Source organism: Triticum aestivum, chromosome 3B, assembly GCF_018294505.1.
Source record: "Triticum aestivum cultivar Chinese Spring chromosome 3B, IWGSC CS RefSeq v2.1, whole genome shotgun sequence".
NCBI lineage: Eukaryota > Viridiplantae > Streptophyta > Magnoliopsida > Poales > Poaceae > Triticum > Triticum aestivum.
Window position 1 is genome coordinate 753,431,511 of NC_057801.1, and position 6,357 is coordinate 753,437,867.

The window sequence follows — 6,357 nt, forward strand, 5'->3', positions numbered from 1 at the left end:
CTTTCTGGCATGAACCGAGAAAGAAGAAAGGATGGGCACATGGTGTTTTTCGGCGACGAAGGCATGCTACACTGACAACAATTTTCTTTGAGCACAAACTCAGGACACAGCCATTACACCGGACACAGGAGAGGCTATATACCCAGGGCGCACCCCATGTTTCCACCCACTCACGCGCCTAATCAGGCCCGCTCTGGCCGTGCCACGATGCGCACGTACATGCACGGGTCACGGCGAGCCCGCAACGGAACGACGCGGTCACCCCTCCTCGTTCGCCAATGACCTAGCCCTACATACACGCACACACACGCACGCACACCTGCGCACACACACTCACGCACGCACGCTCGGATTCTACCCAGACACTATTTGGATACACCCCATACATGTCCTAGATAACCAGGAGCACCGATGACGACATGCACGAGGGAGAGGGCGCGGTCGAGGCGGGTGAGGGAGGAGCTCTGGGAGAGCTAACGCGGGTGAGAGAGGGCGAGGAAGATGGTGCCGGCGATGCGAGGGAGAGATGTGGGTGAGTCGCGAATGAGAGAGGGGTGCGAGTGTTTCGCTGCTGTGCCCCCTACTAACGTGTCCCCGACCGACATGGGGGTAGTCCGGTAGTTTCAACACGCAAAGTTTGGTCAAATGAATGAGCACAAAGACAATACGGTCAAATTATGAGAGATTCGAGTCCAATCGAGACAAAAAGTTTAGCAGTGTATCAAGCAGAAACGCCGAACAAAAGGAACTGAAGATATACCAAGGACGTATATAAAAGAACTCTGGTTTCATCTTATGATCTTATCCCCTCCGACGCTCTAGAAATCGAACCCACCGTTGGCGTCGTAGCCTCCGGCCGAGTCGTACATGTCGACAATAATATCACACCCGAACATGCCCAGCCTACTTCATCATCCCAAACTTGCGGAGGTAGTACTCGTGCTCATCATCCGAGTCGGACGACTCATCGCCGGTGCGTTCCCCAGGGAGGTAGACCCGGTACTTCTGGTCAGGGAAGCGAGCCTTCTCCTCCTCCATAAAGATATCCCACCGCGCCACAATCCTGGCCATGATTGTGTCATTGTCTTCTTCGGCGTCCGAGTCGTGGTACACCTTGTCGTACGGCACATCGTCCTCGTCCGAGCCACAGCAGCAGGCCTTGAAGACCCCCGCCTCCGCCTTGGCCTTGCGGACCGCCGCCTCCGCCTCCGCCTTGGCCTTGGCCTTGTGGACCACCTCCTGCTGCTTGTCCGCCTTGGACTTGGCCATGGCCTTGGCCTTGAGGATCGCCGCGTCCGGCTCCTTCCTGACCATGAAGAACGCCTCCTCCTCTCCTGGTGGGTTAGGGTTTTGTGGATTTGGGATTTCTCTGTCTCTCTCTCGCTGGACAACGGGAGGAAGAGGAGGCCGCGGCTGGCGTATGTATGTCCAGGCGAACAACCCAGGAGCCGCCTCGGGTCGGACTCGGCTCTCGTCTCCGGACTGGCCTCTTTCATCGTACTCGTTCATTGGGCCCCCATCATTTCTTTCTTTCTTTCTACTAGCTTGTTGCGTAATCTTCTCAAAGAAAAAAAATCTACTGTTACTCAAAAAAAAATCTACTACCGCTCAAAAACAAAAAAAACGGAAATGTTAACGCCCACACGTGTGGCATGGCGTCAACTCGACCACACGCGCTTATCGCCGTCCACTGCATTTCACACCAATCTTGACACGATGCTGGGATTCCGGACTGCCACGTAGGACTAGCGAAGTATGTGGCGTGTATGCCACTTCGCCCGCACGCTGTTTTGCCCCGACGACGACGGTTTTCATAGTCAGCGCGTGCGGTGGAACTGCCATCTCGCCCGCACACGATCTCGAACGCGTGGTTGCCATATTGCACGACTTGCCACTCACCCCTCCCCGCACTGGTGATCTCTCGCTCCCTCCCCATTTACTCCCCAACCCACCCATTCTATAGTGGTTCCAATCGATTCGGGAGGAGTCGAGAGGAGAAGGCGGCGGCGGTGGCGGAGTAGTCGACGACATTCGCGGCGGTTGTTGGGATTCGCCGGCCGGGGACGTCGTCGCCGGAGCAGCTGCAGGCCGAAGGTAAGCCTTCCGCCGTGGTCACACCCATTCCCCCGCGATTCATATCCCCTTTCTGTGCTTGCTCGATTTCCCATCGGGATTTCTCGAGATCCCGGCGTTTTTCGCGGTGCGCATGTGTTGCCGCCGGCGAAGAGTCGGTTGTTTTGCTCACCCCTCCCCGCACGGTAGCTTGTTATGGTCTCGTCGCCGTCTCTCTCGCCGTCAAGCCGGCGAGACTCGTCGAATCCCCAACCGCATGTGCTCTCGCAACTGCTTTTTTGGGATGGCGATGTTGATGCTGTTTAGTTCATTATGTTGCTCCTGAAATGCTATTGCCGTCAGTGTCGAGGCGTTTGTGTTGATGAAATTGATATTATGCTAGTTGTGGACGAACCCTAGATCTATTTCAGGCGCATTCCAGAGTTTTGAGAATGATTGCCATGACAATTTGAAACAACTGCCACCACTGATGGCAACTGATTTCTGAAATTACCATGTCAGTTGCCTTGTCAGTGGTGCATTTTAGGCGCGTATCAGATTGTATGCGAATGAAAGTCAAGTCAATTTCAATATCTACCACCTCTGATGGCAACTAATTTTTGAAACAACTTTTTTAGTTGCCATGTAATTGGTACGACAATGTTACTGTTTGGTTTTGTTTGAATCTACTTTTTAGGTGCATTTCACATTGTTTGAGAATGATTGTCATGGCAATTTCAACAACTACCACCACTGATGGCAACTGATTTTTGAATCAGCTGAGTCAGTTGCCATGTAGTGGTGCATCTTAGGCACATTTTCAGAGTGTTTGAGAATGAAAGTCATGCGAATTTCATCAACTACCACATCTAATGGCAATTAATTTCTGAAACAAATGTGTCAGTTGCCATGTCAGTGGTACAGTAATGTTACTGTTTTGGTTTTTGTTGGATACCGTTTTACGTGCATTTCAAATTGTTTGAGAATGATTGTCATGGGAATTTTAACAACTGCCACCACTAATGGCAACTGATTTTTGAATCAATTGAGTCAGTTGCCATGTCAATGGTGCATCTTAAGCACATTTTCAGAGTGTTTGAGAATGAAAGTCATGCGAATTTCATCAACTACCACATCTAATGGCAATTAATTTTTGAAACAAATGTGTCAGTTGCCATGTCAGTGGTACAGTAATGTTACAGTTTTGGTTTTTGTTGGATACTGTTTTTATGTGCATTTCAAATTGTTTGAGAATGATTGTCATGGCAATTTTAACAACTGCCACCACTGATGGCAACTGATTTTTGAATCAATTGAGTCAGTTGCCATGTCAGTGGTGCATCTTAGGCACATTTTCAGAGTGTTTGAGAATGAAAGTCATGTGAATTTCATCAACTACCACATCTGATGGCAATTAATTTCTGAAACAAATGTGTCAGTTGCCATGTCAGTGGTATAGTAATGTTACTGTTTGGTTTTTGTTGGATACCGTTTTTAGGTGCATTTTCAAAGTGTTTGAGGATGATTGTCATGGCAATTTTAACAACTGCCACCACTGATGGCAACTGATTTTTGAATCAATTGAGTCAGTTGCCATGTCAGTGGTGCATCTTAGGCACATTTTCAGTGTTTGAGAATGAAAGTCATGTGAATTTCATCCACTACCACATATGATGGCAATTAATTTCTGAAACAAATGTGTCAGTTGCCATGTCAGTGGTACAGTAATGTTACTGTTTGGTTTTTGTTGGATACCGTTCTTAGGTGCATTTTCAAAGTGTTTGAGGATGATTGTCATGGCAATTTTAACAACTGCCACCACTGATGGCAACTGATTTTTGAATCAATTGAGTCAGTTGCCATGTCAGTGGTGCATCTTAGGCACATTTTCAGAGTGTTTGAGAATGAAAGTCATGTGAATTTCATCCACTACCACATCTGATGGCAATTAATTTCTGAAACAAATGTGTCAGTTGCCATGTCAGTGGTATAGTAATGTTACTGTTTGGTTTTTGTTGGATACCGTTTTTAGGTGCATTTTCAAAGTGTTTGAGGATGATTGTCATGGCAATTTTAACAACCGCCACCACTGATGGCAACTGATTTTTGAATCAATTGAGTCAGTTGCCATGTCAGTGGTGCATCTTAGGCACATTTTCAGAGTGTTTGAGAATGAAAGTCATGTGAATTTCATCAACTACCACATCTGATGGCAATTAATTTCTGAAACAAATGTGTCAGTTGCCATGTCAGTGGTACAGTAATGTTACTATTTGGTTTTTGTTGGATACCGTTTTTAGGTGCATTTTCAAAGTGTTTGAGGATGATTGTCATGGCAATTTTAACAACGGCCACCACTGATGGCAACTGATTTTTGAATCAATTGAGTCAGTTGCCATGTCAGATGGAGTGCCTTTTATCTGCCACAACTAGTTGTTATGTTAACATGGCAACATGAATCTAGCATATGTCTGCCCCTATTTTTGAAGTACCCTTTAGTTAACTGCCACCATTGATGGCAACATGAATCTAGCTGCATTGCAGTTTGACACTTGCAGACGACAACTGAATCATTTAAGAAGCAGAGACATGTGTTGTTGCCATGTATCTGCATTTTTCTACTCTCCCACTTTGGCTACATTTCTGTCTTTTTAATACGTGTTGCTCCATTTGATGTGTGTTTTTTGTTGCTACTGTAGCACAATGGCTCGCGGCGACCATCAGGACGATGACGATGACTTCATGGAGGTACCGCCACGGAATCGTGCGACCGGTCGGTCAAAAGCTGGTGATGAGGTCACCCCTCATAGGTGTGCTTGTCGTAGTCGCTTCAACGATTGCCAGCCCCGACACTAATTCTTCATTGTTTGTGGCATCATCGACGACCTGCTGTTGTGATGTCCCTTCCGTGTGCTCAAAGGTACCCGCATGAGATGCCCCCGCCCTGCCGTTTAGTGTAGTTGGAGGTCCTGCAGAAAAAAAGAAAAAAAGGCATGCATTTAATCTTCGTTTGAATGGCAGTTTTGTTTCATAACCAAAAAAACCATCTGCATCCGATTTCTGGCATGACATCAATCATAGTGTGCAAAATAATCCGGTTTGTTCACATTTGGCACCCAAAATTTTTTCTATACATGTCAACGACAATTTTTATTATGCATGGCAACCATAGTTGATAGTACATGGCAACCATAGTTGATTGTCCATGGCAAATGCAGTTGATAATACATGGCAACTGCAGTTGATTATCCATGGCTATTGTAGTTCATCAGACATGGCAACCACAGTACATCAGACATGGCAACCACAGTTGATCACACATGGCAACCACAGTTGATCACACATGGCAAATGCATTTCACTACACATGGCAAATGCATTCATATCATACATGACAAACTACACTTTTTGCGAATACAACACACAAGCAGCAATGTCACATATAATTCCTCTGATGTTGCATTGTCAACAGAATCACTTCATACTACTCACCTGTGTTTGACATCGATGGCAGGTACCCGATTCCTGACGGTTGCCACGTGCTACATGACGGTCCTGCGTTTTCCACCATAAAACTTGTAAGTATTTTCCATCTCTTCAAGTCTTTTTTTTCATCTTTTTGGCAAAAGTTGAATGGTTTTATTGATACGTGTTATCTTGATTTGCCACATTGGCTACTTGAAATTGGTCGAACGTACATCCATCAGCCCCGTGTTTGAACTTGCCAAGTCACCCCTGAGTTTGACCCTACGAAAAAGTAACATGGTAGGACATAAGTACAATACCATTCCCCCACGCCCCCCTCCCCCCATAACATGGCAATTGTCCCTTTTTTTGATCATTTACCATACCCATGCTCACATACTGCTCTAAAAGTGGCAGCAACGGTCCCGCAGAAATGAGTTGATTGTACTCTGATGCATCCCAAGGTTGCATTGTCGGGTTTTGAGAAAACCAATGATCTGCGCCATCTTTCTGATTCATTCTTCCGCCTCTTTTCCCATTGTGTTTTTCATTCACTGCACAAACAAGAGACACATGAAACTGCATTTTCTGCTGATTTTTTTGTACATACAAGCAAAACACGGCAATCCCATCACAATTATTGCGTAGACAACCAATTACATGAATGGCAAATATGATATGCACGTTTGTTATCCCATTTTCTAAAATCTGGATGCGAAGTGTCGTTTTTGAACTGATGGCGATGAGCAACACAGTAAGATGGCAACTGATAAACACCATGGTGACCACTAACTGCAAAGACAGGCGGCAACCAACGTAAAAATTGAATGGCAACTAGTTC